This window comes from Saccopteryx leptura, chromosome 10 (assembly GCF_036850995.1).
Source record: "Saccopteryx leptura isolate mSacLep1 chromosome 10, mSacLep1_pri_phased_curated, whole genome shotgun sequence".
NCBI classification, from domain to species: Eukaryota; Metazoa; Chordata; class Mammalia; order Chiroptera; family Emballonuridae; genus Saccopteryx; species Saccopteryx leptura.
In genome coordinates, this window is record NC_089512.1 from 13,499,620 (window position 1) to 13,516,978 (window position 17,359).

General features: G+C 42.1%; 1 protein-coding gene and 1 non-coding gene across 5 annotated transcripts in view; one reads left to right on the top strand and one right to left on the bottom strand.

Annotated features, from left to right (window-relative positions):
• The window catches only part of MOBP (myelin associated oligodendrocyte basic protein), a 48,837-nt gene extending 33,931 nt beyond the window's left edge, over positions 1 to 14,906 (bottom strand). For 3 of the 4 annotated variants that reach the window (XR_010747205.1, XR_010747204.1, XM_066351091.1), the window contains exons 1-2: positions 14,817 to 14,906; positions 8,612 to 8,691 (exon numbers count right to left, since the gene is read on the bottom strand). The gene's annotated coding sequence lies outside the window, so the exon portion shown is untranslated. The remainder of the gene's footprint in view (positions 1 to 8,611; positions 8,692 to 14,816) is intronic. The other variant, XR_010747206.1, reaches the window with a different exon arrangement.
• On the top strand, positions 1,810 to 1,885 carry TRNAV-GAC (transfer RNA valine (anticodon GAC)). The gene has a single exon. It is a non-coding gene; the product is annotated as a tRNA-Val (tRNA).
• Positions 14,907 to 17,359: the final 2,453 nt, after the last annotated feature.

Here is a 17,359-nt window from a genome sequence, read left to right on the forward strand (position 1 = left end):
AGGAACAGATAGGGACATACAGAAAGGAAGGGAGAAAGATGCATCAGTTCTTCGTTGCAGCACCTTAGTTGTTCATTGACTGCTTTCTCATGTGTGCCTTGACCGAGGGGCTCCAGCAGAGCAAGTGACCCCTTGCCCAAGCCAGAGACCTTGGCCTCAAGCCAGCGACCATGGGGTCATGTCTGTGATCCCATGCTCAAGCCAGTGACCCCACACTCAAGCTGATGATCCCACGCTCAAGCCGGCGACCTCAGGGTTTCAAACTTGGGTCCTCTACATCCCAGTCCATTGCTCTATCCAATGTGCCAATGCCTGGTCAGGTGAGAGTGAACCCTTGATGAGTGTGGAGCTGCTGTTCTAAGCCTTGGCTCTTGAACAATGAACCCCTTGACATGAGAGACTATTAAATTGCTACCTTGTTTAAACCACTATTACTTCAGTTACAAGCCATCAAATACAATTCCAAATCAATAGACTCAGTTTTCTCATCTAAAAGAGGGTTTCTTAATCACTGTGGGGTGCTATAACAAATGTCACAAATTGGGCAGCTTCTAAACAACAGAAATCTATTTCTCACAGTCTTGTACTCGGGAAAGTCCAAAATCAAGGCACTGAAAGATTTAGAATCTGGTTTGGGGAGCCTAGTTCCTGGTTCATAGATGCAAGAACATTCTGAGGTCTTCTGTATAAAGGCACTAATCCCATTCATGATATCTCCACCCTCATGACCTGATCACCTCCCAAAGGCCTCCACTGCCAAACACTCTTATATTGAGGATTAGATTTCAACATATGAATGTGAAGAGGACTTTAACAGGTCATATTATAAGCAATGTAGCCAATGGCTAATTGAAATGTCATTAGACTCCTGGGCGCTAGGAGAGAGTGTAACAGTGAGATAAATTTAAATTGAGGGGCAAGGAGAGATTCCTGGAGAAGAAGCTCTTCATTTGATATCTAAAGGCTACGTGGGAGCCATCCATGTGTAGGGGAGGAGAGAGTTCCAGACAGAAGGCCCTGAGACTTGATGTGCTCAAGAGGCCTCAGAAGGAGATGTGGCTGGCTAGCATGAGGCTGGAGGGGAGATGTGGCCAAGATGGCCCAGGGCCTTGAAGCTGAGCTAAAGAATGGGGAGAATTAGAAGACACTGAAAGATCTTGATTAGAGGAGGTAAACCTTCCTATTCCTGTTCCATGAAGATCACTTGGGCTCTGGCGATGTAGATTGGAAGGAGGCAGTAGTGGAAGCAAGGAGACCAGTGAGAGAGGATAGGGACTCCACGTGGGGCAGTGGCAGTGAAGGTAGATCTTGGAGGCAAAATTAATAGGACTTGAAGATAGATTGGATATGGGGTTCATTGGAAAAGACAGGGTAAGGGTGACTGCCAGGCTTACATGGCCTAAACAAATGCCCAACTGAGCAGTTTACTGAGGTGGAGAAGACGATGGGAGAGGGTATAAGGATATAGTTGGACATTCATTTATTCAACAAATATTAATTAAGCACCCACTTTGTGCCAAATATGTTAAATCTGAGGTGCTTATGAGGACCTAGCGCTGATGATGCCATATGGTCATAGTAGACACATTGACCTCGGCCTCAGAATTGCTAAGGACCAGTGTATAAAATGAGCAAGAAGCCAGGCAGAAGACCAACAATGAGTGGGACATGCCGATGGGTTAATGTGGGCAGGAAAGAAGAACAAACAGGATTTCTCCAAAGGAAATGATGTTAAATGATGAAGCATTTCAGTAGGATGGAAACAGGTTTAAGGATGGAGGAAGGGAAGAATCAAGAGTTTTGTCTCAGGCCCTGGCCAGTTGGCTCAGTGGTAGAGCATCGGCCTGACGTGCAGGAGTCCCGGGTTCGATTCCCGGCCAGGGCACACAGGAGAAGCGCCCATCTGCTTCTCCACCCCTCCCCCTCTCCTTCCTCTCTGTCTCTCTCTTCCCCTCCCTCAGCCCAAGCTCCATTGGAGCAAAGATGGCCCGGGCACTGAGGATGGCTCTGTGGCCTCTGCCTCAGGCGCTAGAATGGCTCTGATTGCGGCAGAGCGACGCCCCAGATGGGCAGAGCATCACCCCCTGGTGGGCATGCTGGGTGGATCCCGGTCGGGCGCATGCGGGAGTCTGTCTGACTGCCTCCCCGTTTCCAACTTGGGAAAAATACAAAAAAAAAAAAAAAAGAGTTTTGTCTCAGGCATGTTAAGTATGAGAAAGTTGAGAGGTCTCCATGCAGCTGTGAGAAGTGGTTGCCCACACAGGTAGAAGATGGTAAGAGAGAGAGAGGGTGAGAAATAAGTGTGAGTGCATTTGAGATATAGATGAAACTTACAGCCAAGGAAACACGGGAAACCTCCAGGCAGAGAGGGAACATGGACAAGAATAACTGGAAAAAAATGTTTTATTTACAACAGCAACAAGAATCCTGAGCTACTTAGAAATAAAGCAAAAGTTAAAATGTGTAAATCCTTGTGAGGAAAACTTCAAAATTTCAGTGAAAGTTTAAGAGAACATGTGAATAAATAAAAGTTATTCATAGATGGAAAAGATTTATATCATAAAGATGCCTATTTGCCAAAATTAATTCATAAAATTCTATGGATTTCTTACTCAAATTACCAAAGGCCTGTTTTGGAACATGACACGCTGATCTGATGAGAGGGCAAAGGATCAAGAATCACCTAGAAAATTCTGAAAGAATAACAGGACCTTTTACACCCTCCAGAAAATACAAGCTTCTTGAAAGCACGGACCTAGTTTTCCATCTACTTCAGCACATTGGAGGTCTCCTGAGCACAAAGACCTCCAATAAATATTACTTATTATTGAGTTTTTGTTTGTTTTGCACCTATACAGAATGTCAGGAAAAGTAAGTTTGCAGTAGTTCATATGAAAAATAATATAATAATAAATAATAATACAATAATAAATTCTGTTGTTTCATGTACTCAAAACTGTATACCTACTTTTTCCCCACCCTGTATGTTTGTGTGTGTGCTGATGTGTGTCTTTTATGCCTCTATTTTTTTTACAGAAAAGATCTACTTTTTTCACTTAGCCATGTATCTTTCCACAGAGAACACAATGAGCTTCGGCATTCCTGTTTACCTGCCTCAGGCGCCACTGTCAGGGAACATCATGGTTACTTAACTACTGCCCTGTAAGTGAACAATTTGATTGTTTCCCATCTCTTATTATGACAAACGATGCTGTAGTGAATAAAGTGGTGCACCCGTCATTTCACACAGGTGCAGATAGCTGGGGAATCTACCTCCAAAAGTGAGATCACAGGTCAAGGCCCTGGCCGGTTGGCTCAGCGGTAGAGCATCAGCCTGGCGTGCGGGGGACCCAGGTTCAATTCCCGGCCAGGGCACATAGGAGAAGTGCCCATTTGCTTCTCCACCCTCCCCCTCCTTCCTCTCTGTCTCTCTCTTCCCCTCCCGCAGCCAAGGCTCCATTGGAGCAAAGATGGCCCGGGCGCTGGGGATGGCTCCTTGGCCTCTGCCACAGGTGCTAGAGTGGCTCTGGTCGCGGCAGAGCGACGCCCCGGAGGGGCAGAGCATCGCCCCCTGGTGGGCAGAGCATCGCCCCTGGTGGGCATGCCGGGTGGATCCCGGTCGGGCGCATGCAGGAGTCTGTCTGACTGTCTCTCCCCGTTTCCAGCTTCAGAAAAATACAAAACAAAAAAAAAAGAGAGAGAGATCACAGGTCAAGGAATCCATGCATTTGTAATTTTTTAAGATTTTGATAGATTTTTTTCAACTTGTTTTCCATGGGGTTTGGACAAAATGTATGATCATGCCCATTTTCCTGTCACTGCAACAATAAAGTTGGTTATTAAACCCTCAGATTTTGCCATCTGTTAGGCAAAATATTTTATAATGCAAGCTAGTGATGATAAACCTCAACATGGTTTTGATTTGGAAAGCCTATAACTATAATTTATCATATTAACAGATTAAGGGGAGACTATAATTAGTAATAGATGCTACAAAAACATTCAATAAAATTCAATACCCACTTATGATAAATATTTTTAGCATAGAAAAGGGAAGAGAATGCCCTTAATATTATAAAAAGACAGCTACCAAAATACCTACAGTAAAAATTTACTGCTGGTAAAATAATATGAACATTTCATTCAAATCAGACACCCCAAGAAGGATTGTATCATTATTGCTAGTCAACAGTGTACTTGAAATCCTAAAAATACACAAAAAATAAGAAAATAAATAAATAAAACCATAAAATTAAAGCCATGAGACTCTATAAACTACTAAAACCAAAAAGAAAATCCAACAAGACTTCTGGACCCAAGATCAATATAGCAAAACCAAAAACATTTCTATTGATCAAGAAGATTTAATTAGAAGATGGAAAATAAAAGAAGTCATTCACACTGACCACAGAGCCATCGAACACCTACAAGTAGAAATATACCTGATTAAAGAAATGCAAGATCTTCATGAAGAAATTTGCAATTCTCTTTTGAAGTCTACAGAAGAAATATTCAATATCATAAGTATGCTGAGTATCTAACAAATCTATATATGTAATGCAATTCTGATAAATTCCATATTTTAGGTAATTCATAAGATAATCCCACACTTCTTGTGGAAGCAAGATGAGCCAACGCAATTATGAGTTAGAATAAGGTCTTATCCTATTAGGTACCCTCACTCATTTCCCCTACTCAAAAATTGCAGAGGCTCTCCCCAGTTACAGAGTCCTTGCTTCTTAGTTAATATGGCACACAAGACCCCTCCTGCCCACCTTATCCCCTTTCTCCCACCACCACCCCTAACTGCTATAGGTCAAAACATCTACGATCAAAAGATGCATCTTTGAACATACTGTTCCCTTCTCTTGGAATGCCTTTCCCCCCATTCTGTTTGTGTGGTGAACTTGTCATCCTAAACAACCCAACTAAGGTCTTACCTCATTAAAGGATACACCCTACCTTTGGGCTCTCTCTGTAATTTTTACATACTTCTACTGGTGGACATGTCATGCTATGTTATAGCAGCGTGGCTGTGTGGCTGTGATCTTTGAGAGAAGGGGTTCTCTCTGAGTTTCCAGGGTTCTGCTCTGCCCTCCGCCATGATTGAATTGAGTGTCTTTAAAATCCCCAGATACTTCTGTTCCCTGGGATGTTATATAGGATTCAGGTGGCTCGTGTCAGATTTCCAGCATGGTTATTTTAAGAATTAAGTTTTTAACATCAAAGTGATGTCTCCATAGAAAATATTATTTTTTTCAATGTGTGCATAGTTTTACAGTTATTTGCCTTTCTTAATCTGTTTGTGATTAAAAAAAATAAAAATTGTGTTTCCCCTTCTTTATGAAAATAATGGGATTTTGAATGTACACACATTTAAGTAAAAACAAATCCTCTCTCATTACGCTTCTTAGATAGAGAAAGAAACCAATCTTCCAGATTTGCATTTTCTTACAGAAAAACCTAAATGTTAATTTGGGTCTTAGAAGGGAGCAAAGAGAGAGAACCTAGATGACCTGGTGGGCTGTTTTATTTATCCAAGATAGCTAAGAGAAGGTGGGAGCTACTCCTCTGCCTTTGAGTTGAGGTGTTAGAGGGACATCTAGGTGGAGGTGTCAAGTGGAAAGTCCAGGGGAGCAGTCTGTTCTATCTGGGCAGGAGGTAGAATTTGAAAGTTATCAGAGTATGGGATGGCAGTTGAAGCCATGAGGATGAATGAAATTGCCTTGGTGGCAGAAGGTAGGATAAGAAGAGGGTATGACTATGCTTTGGGGCACTCCCCCATTTACAAGTTAGGTAGAGGAGGAGTGATGGCAAAGGATCAAGAGAAGTATCAGAGAGGAAGGAGGAAAACTAGAACATATGGAACATGGGAGCCAACGGGAAGAGTGTTTCAAAAGAGGGAACGGTCAACTCTGTAGAATAACTGAGAGGTGGTGTGATATGAGGATATAAAGAGTACATTAGCCCGACCAGGTGGTGGCGCAGTGGATAGAGCGTCAGACTGGGATGCGGTCCTGGGGAGGAACCAGGTTCAGAACCCCGAGGTCACCAGCTTGAGCGCAGGCTCATCTGATTTGAGCAAGGCTCACAAGCTTGAGCCCAAGGTCTCTGACTTGACAAGGGGTCATTTGGTCTGCTGTAGCCCTCCGATCAAGGCACATATGAGAAAGCAATCAATGAACAACTAAGGTGCCGCAACAAAGAGTTGACGCTTCTTATCTCTCTCCTTTCCTGTCTGTCCCTAACTGTCCCTCTGTGATTCCCTGTCTCTATCACAAAAATAAAAAATAAAAAAGAGTGCATTAGCTTAAGCAACATGGAAATAATTGATGAGTTTAACAAGAACTGTTTCCGCCTGACCAATTGTGGCGCAATGGATAGAGTGTCGGACTGGGATGCGGAAGACCCAGGTTCAAGACCCCGAGGTCGGCAGCTTGAGTGCAGGCTCATCTGATTTGAGCGAAGCTCACCAGCTTGGACCCAAGGTCGCTGGCTCGAGCAAGGGGTCACTCGGTCTGCTGTAGCCCCACAGTCAAGGCACATATGAGAAAGCAATCAATGAACAACTAAGGTGTCGCAACGAAAAACTAATGATTGATGCTTCTCATCTCTCTCTGTTCCTGTCTGTCTGTCCCTGTCTATCCCTCTCTCTGACTCTGTCTCTGTAAAAAGAAAAAGAAAAAAGAAAAAAAGGACTGTTTCCATGGAATGTTTAAGACAGAAATTAGATTAGAGGGTTCGTGGAGGGAACAAGAACTGAGGATTTGGAGAGCAAGATAGATTATAGTCAACTCAGGCCATAAGTTTGAGAATGAAAGGGAGGAGAGTTGTTGTGAGAGCTACGAAATGGTTTCAAGAGTTGTTGTTATTGCTGTTGTTATCGGAGGATGTAGAGAGGTGATTGGTTGGTTTCTTGGTTTGTTTTTGTCATGATGAGAGCATGCATAAATGCTGGCAGGGAAGGTCTAGTAGAGAAGAAAGGATTGAAATACAATCAGAAAGTGGAAATAATTAGTATTACTGAAGAAAACCTGAGGGGATGGAATGTGAGCACGTGGAGAAGGGTTGGCCTTTGTTGGAAGAGGAAAAACAGTTGGACATGTGAAGCTCCCATACAGTAACTTTCCTTTCCAGTGAAGGGGCAGGTAAGGTTATCAGCCAAGAATGACAGAGTGGAAGATTTGGGAATAGAACTGTTTCAAAGAGGTTTTGCAGAAATTTAGAGACCAAGCTGCCAAGGAGTTTTGACAGCCTCGTTGACATCACTGACCATTAATTTGTTGTGGTGCCAATCTCCCCCAATGTGCTTTTCTCCAACTGTTCTCAGCAGCCTGGATGTGGTCACAGAAAGACAGACAGGTCCTCTCACCATTTTTTTATTGGATCGTTTGCTTGTTTGTTGCTGACTTTTGTGAGCTCTTTATATATTTTGGATATTAACCCTTTATCAGAGCCGAGGGGTATACAACAGTTCAAATGCTGTAGAAATGTTTGCCTGAAACCTATGTACTCTTATTGATCAATGTCACCCTGTTAAAGTTAATTTTCTAAGTAAAATTTAAAAATTAAAAAAAAGAAAGAAAGACACACAGGTTCATCCAGGATTAGGATTTGCCAGAGAATTTGCAAGAGAATAACTGGAATGCTGGACCTTAGACTCCATCCATAATAGGAAGAAAACTGAAGGCCGAAAAGGGTGAGGATGGAAGTGAATGGATTCATAAATAGTTGGGGAGATGGAGGGGCAAGTCAACTCAAAGTACCTGGTGGAAGAACAGCTGTAGTGGGGTGCTTAACAAAGCAAATTGGAAGAAAGGAAGGTCAAAAGTGAGACCTTAGATGTTTGCACTATTTGATTCATAGGTGGGATATTCTCAAGTACTGGCAAGTTCCGCAGTGTAACAATGGACAGGTGAGGCAGAGTGTATATAGTACACAGGTTTGACAAAGGTAGACAAAGGGTGGCTTAGGTTGTAGTGTCTTGGGTACACAGACATGGTTTTCCCCCAAATTTCTATTCCCCAAGCCTTAGAATACTATGAAACACCTGGAATAGTTTTTAAGTGTTTCACTCTTATTAAAAGATTGATTGAGGCCCTGGCCGGTTGGCTCAGCAGTAGAGCGTCAGCCTGGCGTGCAGGGGACCCGGGTTCGATTCCCGGCCAGGGCACATAGGAGAAGCGCCCATTTGCTTCTCCACCCCTCCCCCCCTTCCTCTCTGTCTCTCTCTTCCCCTCCCGCAGCTAAGGCTCCATTGGAGCAAAGATGGCCCGGTCGCTGGGGATGGCTCCTTGGCCTCTGCCTCAGGCGCTAGAGTGGCTCTGGTCACGACAGAGCGACGGCCCGGAGGGGCAGAGCATCGCCCCCTGGTGGGCAGAGCGTCGCCCCCTGGTGGGCGTGCCGGGTGGATCCCAGTCGGGCGCATGCGGGAGTCTGTCTGACTGTCTCTCCCTGTTTCCAGCTTCAGAAAAATAAAAAAAAAAAAAAAAAAAAAAGATTGATTTCTCAGTGTTTTTGCTGATTCTGCATTCTACTTCAGTTTTATAAACTAGAAATCATACAATAACCCAGATGCAGACCCAAAGGAGTGTCAGAGATCCATTTGTACCTGTATTTTCATCCGTACACATCTGGTGATGAGGTCTCTGTTATGAGCTTGTCTTGGTATCATTTGCTTCCTTTTTTCCCCTAAAAATGAAGCAGCAGAATGTGTTCTGGTTAATGTTTTGGTTACTCAGGTTGCAGTTAATTCAAGTGTGTTGTACACAGAGCTTTACTCTCACAGTCCTGGGAAGGATCATGATGATTGGTTTAGATGCTCAGTCATTTAGGGGATAGAGGGAAGAAATCACATGTAAACTTTTAAAAACCCATCTTATCATTATAGAGGAAAAATGCTACATGTCCAGTTAATTCGCTGTCATTAAGTTAAAAAATCATTATTCATTTCTCCTAGTAAATCTGAACTCAACAAACTTGATTTTTGCTTATAACGCAAATAAATGAAATGTTTGACATAAATGAAATTTCAGAGTCTGGCTATAAAAATGCAAGTCTTCTCAATTCAGGAAGCACCTGAAGGAAGGAGCGGAAGGTCTGTCTTCCCTCCTACAGCTCTGAAGAATATCAATCTTGATACCCCATGCAGCATGAAGATTTATGTGACTATAGATAGCCATTTGTCCCATTCTTTTAAAATATATGTCAAATCTTGGAAGTGTTACTTGAACAAAAGCTCTTATAAGATTATAAAGATTCTAGACACACACAAAAAAACTACCTCTGAATGAAATGCATAACGCTAGTTGTCTTAGTTGATAATTTGTTTTTCCAGTAATATGATGCAATTGACAACTCTGGGTATATAACTTCATAAATCTTTGTGAGATATCTCTGTCAAATTAGAGAAGCATATTCCTCTTCTCTTACTTGCTTGACAGAATAATTGAAATCCTATAATTCTGCAAGCACTTTTATTTAAGTAAAAATACTTGATCACTCATAATGTAGCAGCAAGTATTGAACTTATGCTCTCATTGGAAACAACTACAATGCCTGCAGGCATTGAATGGCAAAGATTTCCAGGCTATGATCCTTGAGAGGAAGAAAGTAGAAGAGGTGAATCCCCACATTTATCATGGTTTTCTCCCAGAAAGAGCTCAAGCAGAGAGAGGAACAAACAGATCAAAGGTAGGCATTACTAAGACTGAGGGTATCTGGAAAGAGGTATAGGGAAGAGTAAGGTAGAAACTACTGAGAAAATATTATTTCTCTGGTACTTAGCCAGTTCCAAAGTTGTACAATTTCAGGGTGAGACTATAGGAATCCCCCCCCCAAAAAAAAACACAAACCAGTTGCTAAGAGACTGATAACTGAGAAGAAATATCAGAGCTCACACATTACTAGGTAGACATTGTAAGACCTCAGTGAATACCCTAAGTTTTCAGTTAAGACCCCAGAAAGAGTCTCACCCTAGGTTGGAGACCATGCCCAAAGTAAGGGAAAAGATGGAATAGGTCTGCCCTAACAAGACCTAAAACCAAGTCTCGACAGGATAAAGGTAATTCTCTGGTATGTCAACATAACCCAGAACCTCCACAATCTGTAATCTACTATGCCTAGCATACAATAAAAATTATCAGACAAGAACAGGAAAAGGAGACTGAAATCAAGAGGGGAAAAAAATGGTCAATAGAAGCAGACTTAGAGATGACTATTATTGATGTGTTAAAGAAAGTAAAGGAAAGAGCAACAGAATGGGGGACAAGATGAGGCATTTTAAAAATAATTTTAAAAGTTCTTAAAAATCAAAAAAAAAACATCAACCAGGATGAGGGGAAGGAGAGGAAACCCAGGATGGAAGACAGACTGACAAATAAATATAACTGGATTACAAATTAATCACATAACCACATGGAATGGATGGGGAATAGAGGAAGTGACCTAAGTAACTTTGGAAAATCATGTTTTAAGTAGACACCACAAGGCTAACACAAAAATGACTATACACAAATAGTAAATTTGTTTCTCCCAGAAGTATAGATTAGAACTCTAAAACTACTTTGTATGTTTACTAGCATTAAGCAGATAGTAAATATACTATAGATAATGAGAGTCATGTTTCCATTACAAATAAGGAAAAGAGGAATGTTACAATGAACCGTGGAGTGTACCAGATTGGAGTCAGAGATATAGAGAGAAATGTGGAAGTGAGTCTCTAGAGATTAGTTATACATATATATATTAGTATACATATATAGTAAACATATATATAGTTCCTAATTTTGTCCACATAGAGTGCTTAGGAGAAGTGACACCCCAGTGGCAAAGAATATACCCAGTCCTCCAATCTTGGTTTCTAAATACCATTGTTCAATAAGAGTAACTATGGTTCCTTGAAAAAGTGATTGATTTCAGGCTAAGGCAGAGAAAATGAAGTTGATCTGGGAGCAAATGGTAATGACAGAAGGTAACAAAGTGCTCATAGTGGGCAGGTACATGTCAAAAGTGCAGAGGAGCCAGCATGAAAGGGCTCCCAGTGGTGAAAGCCAACTGAGCAAGAAAATAAATAACAATAATATGGGATTATAAACCAAAGAATAAAATAACCAGCATTGGACTCAAGCTGATATAAATTAACAACCGAATAAATAAAGAAATGGGGAGAAGAGACACTCTTCCTTACAGAATAATTCTACTTAAAAGAAGCACTGACGGCAGAAGTAGAAAGTCACCATATATATGTATGAAAACACTACAGTAATAATTTCTGCAAGCCACATACACTGATGGATGTTAAAATTAGCATGTTAATCTTGAAAGAGAAACAGAGTGCTTGCATAATCTCAAAACATTCACCCCCAATAAATATTTATTCATTTTTAAAAAAAGGAAGTAGCAATTTCATCATGGAATAGAAAGTCAGCAAATACCACCTTAACCAAGCGCTCAGCATTTACATTAATCATAACCCCCACCCCCACCCCGCGGACAAAATGGTCTTCCCAACCCATTTCCAAACCCTAATTGCTGAGACCTACGCACAGGTGATGTTACATGAAAAAAGAAACTTTGCAGATATAATTAACATTATAGGCCTTAAAATAGGGGGGATTATCCCAGATTATTTGAGTAGACCCAATCTAATCACACGAGCCCTTAAAAACCAGGAACTTTCTCCAGCTGGAATCAGAGAAATGTGACAGAAGAGGTCAGAGTCATTTGGAGGATGGAAAGAACTCAACCCACCATTGCTGGCTTGAAGATGGAGGGGCCAGGGACCTGAGTCCTACAACCATAAGGAAGTGAATTCTGCCTACACCCTGAGTGAGCTTGGATGTAGAGTCCCCTCCAGAGCCTCTAGATAAGAGCCTAGCCAGCCAACACCTTGATTTCAGTTCGGTGAGACTCAAGCACAGAACTAAGCTTACTAGACTTTGTGCAGAACTGTGAGAGAGTAAATGGGTATAATTTTAAGACACTAAAATTGTGGTGACTTGTTACTCAGCAACATAAGACTAATACACCCACTGCTGTGGGTCGCTGAAGATCCAGTCTATTATTTTTATAATTTTGGGGCTCCCATTAGAAATAGATACACATTCTATGAACCTGTCTGTATCAGATGTTCTGACTTTTAAAATGCTATTGCTCCAGAGTCTAAATTCTGTTCCCCTTTCTCTGTGTTCATTCATTCCATATGTGGACACGGACTATAGATTAACTATATTTTCTGTATTCTTGATGCTCTGGCCTCTGGGGCATTGCTAATACTGGAGAAACTGCCCCTCCCAAGGCTAATTAATTCCTAGAGACAGCAAATGACTCCCCTGTGAGTATGCCTTTCATATGCAAACCAACCAGTCTAGAGCCCAACTCATCAACTACTTTCTTTACCAAACTCTCAAAGCTTACGCCAATAATACTCTATCCCAATCACCCCAGGACCAAGTACCAGATGAGTCAGGACAGCCCCTCCACCCCGGAGCCCAGTGAACTTATTTCAACTAGCCCATCCTAAGCCTGCCTGCCCTACTCACCGCGCCTGGCTCATCCATCCCTGCACAAAGGTACAATGAAGTCTCCTGCCCATGCTTTCCGACCCCTTCTGGCTCCTGGCCGACTCGAGTGCTTCCCCGTCTGGCCCTGCATGGTCTGGCGTGCCCTCTCCTCTTGGGAACCACAACTAACAAACTATCTTTTCAATGACACTCATCTGACCTCCTGGCCTCACCATACCAAAATAAAAACAAAATCCCAGGGACTGTGTAAAATGTTTTGGTCCCCTAACCACCTAACACCAGGTTTGTACTGAGTGCTTTATAACACTCAGTGAAGCACCAGAGTCCAGCATGGCCTTCACAGCCCAAACAAGAGGTCACTCCTGGAGTCCACAGGACGGAACCCAGTCCTAGGGTCAGCAGGCTGCCAGGATGTGGACAGCCACTCAACTCCCATCCACAAGGCTCTGCTCGCCTTCCAACCTTTCCATGTCCTGATCCCCAATTCTTTTGACTGAGTGAGAGAAGGCGGCCCTTAATTCCCACCCCAGGATGGCTCATCATGGGAATACATCACCCATTAAGTAGAAAACTCTTTCTCGGACTCCAGAGTGACTTCTGTGGTCCAGATAAGACAGTCATAATAGCTAATGCTACATTTTCCCAAAAGCTGAGTTTCTCAACATTAAATAGCACCACGTGCAGAACCCCAAACTTCTCATCTAATTTAATATCTAGGAAAGAAAGTATCTATCTACCTCAGCCAGGGAACAGTCCTGTTAAAGCCATAATACATTCTAGATTAAAAAACTCACTATACACCTACCAAGTTTATATACATACATATTACTGTAATTAACATTTATAAATAAAGGACAGCACATACACACTTTTGGTGAATAGTTGGGAATTATCGGTAAAAAGCCCTGGGTTTTTCTTTTTATTCTTTTTTTTTTTTTTTTTTCTGGTATCTTGTAAGATTTTAGGCACTTGTTTCAAATCCTAGTTACCATTAGATAAACAAGACCTTGAATTAAAATTTGTAGAATCAAATTCAAGTATGAATTTGGATATGTAAGATCTAAAATGCAAACATATTCCTTCCGAAACTGCATAATCTGGGAGTGTTCATGAGAAAACATCAGACCAAACCCAAAGTGAGGGACAGTTCGCAAAATCACTTTTCAAAAATTGTCAGGGCATGAACGAGAATGAGTGTCTCAGGCACTGTTACAGATTGATGAACACTGAAAGAGCATGCCCACTAAAGGTGATGGATGACCCTACATTGGTTTCTGGGATAATGGATGAAATCTAATTGTCTGTAAATTAGACGATAGTATTTTCTCCATGTTCATTTTCTGATTTTGATCATGTCTGTTATTTCATTTCCAGTGGCTCAGGAAAAATATGTAGATGTGTATTCAGAGAGAGAAAGGAGTAACATACGAGCATTTGAGTAATCTGGACACACCTGCGATTTTTGTACTGTTTGTGATTTTTCTGTGAAAGTGAAATAACTTCTAAAATCCACTCACTAAGGCATTCTCCTGATCTTCCAAATATACAGAAAATAGCACAGCTGCACACCTGACAACAGTGTGCTCTCTGCCTGCTGGATTTATTCTCAAAGCATTAAAAATTCTTTTCCCCATTTTCTTCCTAGAACTTTAGCCAAGCTCATGATTTTATTCTCCTGACACATGATCTTTTTTTCCCCTTTCTCTATCAACTATGAAAGCAAAAGCAAAAACACACACACAAAAAAAAACCTCTGTGGTTTCTGAGATTCTGTTCAAGACAAAGCATGAATGCGCTTTCATTTAAGGTTTCTAGGGAGTGAAACTTCTTCCAAGATTGGAGCTTTCTTGTTCCATTAGTATCCTCCGTACATGAACCCAGCTGTGTGAAGGAAGGCGTTGTTCCTAGATAAGAAAAATGAATTTTCAAAGCCTGATAAATAATGAAAGAAGAGATAGGAAAAGAAGACGCCCACAGTGCCATTGATTTAGCTCCAGGAACCGGGAGCTTTAGACTGGGGTCTGAGTTAGGGTTCAGAGCGCTTCCCTTAGCTCAGACAATTTCAAAATATTTGCCAGAACATCCCAGAAGGGTCCTCTGCCCACATCAGGATAGCCTTGGCGTCCTCTGTTCTTGTTTTGTCCATCCTTTTCTGCCCTCCCAATCTTGGCAGCAATTACAGCAGCTTTCCCCTGGGATAATGAAATGGCCCATGCACAGAAATGCACCTGCCACCTGCAGATGAAGTAGAACACGAAGTAAGATGAAAACCAATAGAATCAATCCCCTTACCTTCGAGCAGCAGTTGTTGTGTGAAGCAGGTTCCACATCTGTACCCCTGGGAAGGTTAAGGCTACTCAATGCAAGCAGAATATATAGGGAGAGGTTATATATCCGGGGTTTTCATTACACAAGGGATTTTAATGGGTTCTCAGCCAAGATTCACTTAAAAACAAAAGCTACACAAAGACTACACAAAGGCCACACAAAGTTTAAACAAAAGGCTAAAGAAAGATCCAAACAAAAGCCAAAGAAAGTTTAAACAAAGAGTGAAACAAAGACAAAACAAAGGCGAAACAAAGAGAAAAACAAAGACCAAAACAAAGGGCAAAAGAAAATCTAAACAAAAGCTAAGTTACAACCACATTACACACCATCACACACACACACACACTCACAAACCCTATCTACACTTCAGCCCCACACTGTCTTATATTTCAGCCCCCACCTCTCACATCCCACAGAAGTAACACCCCAGGCCAACCCCCCACTAAGGCTCTCTCCACCCCAGCTCTACCCTTCATGGAACCGCATGCCAGGTCCAACCACACACCAGCTCACCCCACCAAATGATATATCAGGGGTCCCCAAACTTTTTACACAGGGGGCCAGTTCACTGTCCTTCAGACCGTTGGAGGGCCAGACTATAAAAAAAAAAAACTATGAACAAATCCCTATGCACACTGCACATATCTTATTTTATTTTAAAGTAAAAAAACAAAACAGGAACAAATACAATATTTAAAATAAAGAACAAGTAAATTTAATGCAGAACGTTCAGAAGGACATTCAGCTTTTTTTTTTTTTTTCCTTGAAGCTGGAAACAGGGAGAGACAGTCAGACAGACTCCCGCATGCGCCCGACCGGGATCCACCCGGAACGCCCACCAGGGGCGACGCTCTGCCCCTCCGGGGCGTCGCTCTGCCGTGACCAGAGCCACTCTAGCGCCTGGGGCAGAGGCCAAGGAGCCATCCCCAGCGCCCGGGCCATCTTTGCTCCATTGGAGCTTTGGCTGCGGGAGGGGAAGAGAGAGACAGAGAGGAAGGAGGGGGGGGGGGTGGAGAAGCAAATGGGCGCTTCTCCTATGTGCCCTGGCCGGGAATCAAATCCGAGTATCCCGCACGCCAGGCCGACGCTCTACCGCTGAGCCAACCGGCCAGGGCCAAGAACAAGTAAATTTAAATCAACAAACTGACCAGTATTTCAATGGGAACTATGCTCCTCTCACTGACCACCAATGAAAGAGGTGCCCCTTCTGGAAGTGCGGCGGGGGCCGGATAAATGGCTTCAGGGGGCCGCATGTGGCCCGCGGGCCGTAGTTTGGGGACCCCTGCGATACATCATTCTGCCAGCGTGGCACCCACCACAACAACCATCCCACCCCCATCGCACCATACTTCACCACACACGCCACAAGCCAAACCCACAAGCCATGAACAGAGTTGGAATCACACTGACAGGTCCCTACTGTTGGGATACTCACTCCATCCTCTACAGAGTAAACACCCATCCTCCCTAACACATCCTGCACATACACGCATACATACACACACCGGCCAAGACTAACATCCGCATATGTGCCCTCACGCAATTTAACAAGAGCACCTTGTGAAGTCCATTTACAACTGAGACAATTCTATGACAATTACCATTTACACTCAAATTCATGAAAACTTTTAACAAACTATAGAAATGATCCCTGAAAGTATAGTCTTTCATGAAAACTTTTAAAAAGCCTTCTCTTATGGCAGATGATTTCAATAAGTTATGCATCTTATTTAATTAACATGATAATTTTGGCTTCAGTCTTAGATGTAGCATTTTCTTACCACTTTCTTAAAACTAGGGGGTCACGCCATTGAGTCCTACAACTCTGTGCTTTTGTTCAATTTCATGGGTTCTACAGCCGAGTGCTTCTGCTGAATTTCATTCCATGCGTGTAGTACTGCATACAAATGATTTGAAGATGAAAGGATATTTCTGAATCTAATCCAACCAACAGCAATCTTGCCCTCTTGAATTCCCATAGCTCCCTGCATGACAGTGAGATATAAATGCCAACATTGTCATAAAGTTTCCTTTTATATTCTTGGCACAATATCACGCAAAGAAGAATCATCCTAGGGGGCCTTGAAGAAGCAATCCAGTGAGACTGAAAACATTCCATACAAATCTTACTGTGCACTAACTTCCCTTGAAATTGTAGATGCATCATTTTTCTGTATTTTTTCCTAGAAAACTGTTGTTGAGAAGTTGTAAAACTTTCCGATTCCCATTCTTTCGAGATTTTTTAAACTCTCTGGGAATATTCATGATCTTATTTTAACCCCAATGGTTCTGAAACTTTCATGTGTTTTGTATGCTTCAAGGTGGGTCTTTTTTATCCCCATTTGGTGGACCATTTTTATCGATATATTTATAACATTCTACTCTGAAATTTTTCCTTTTGTTCTTTTTATTTCTCTCTATTCTAAATTTCTATTCTAAAATTTCTATTCGTCAGATATTAAAAATTAATGAGAGAAAACTAAATCAATACTCCAAATTGTTCCTCA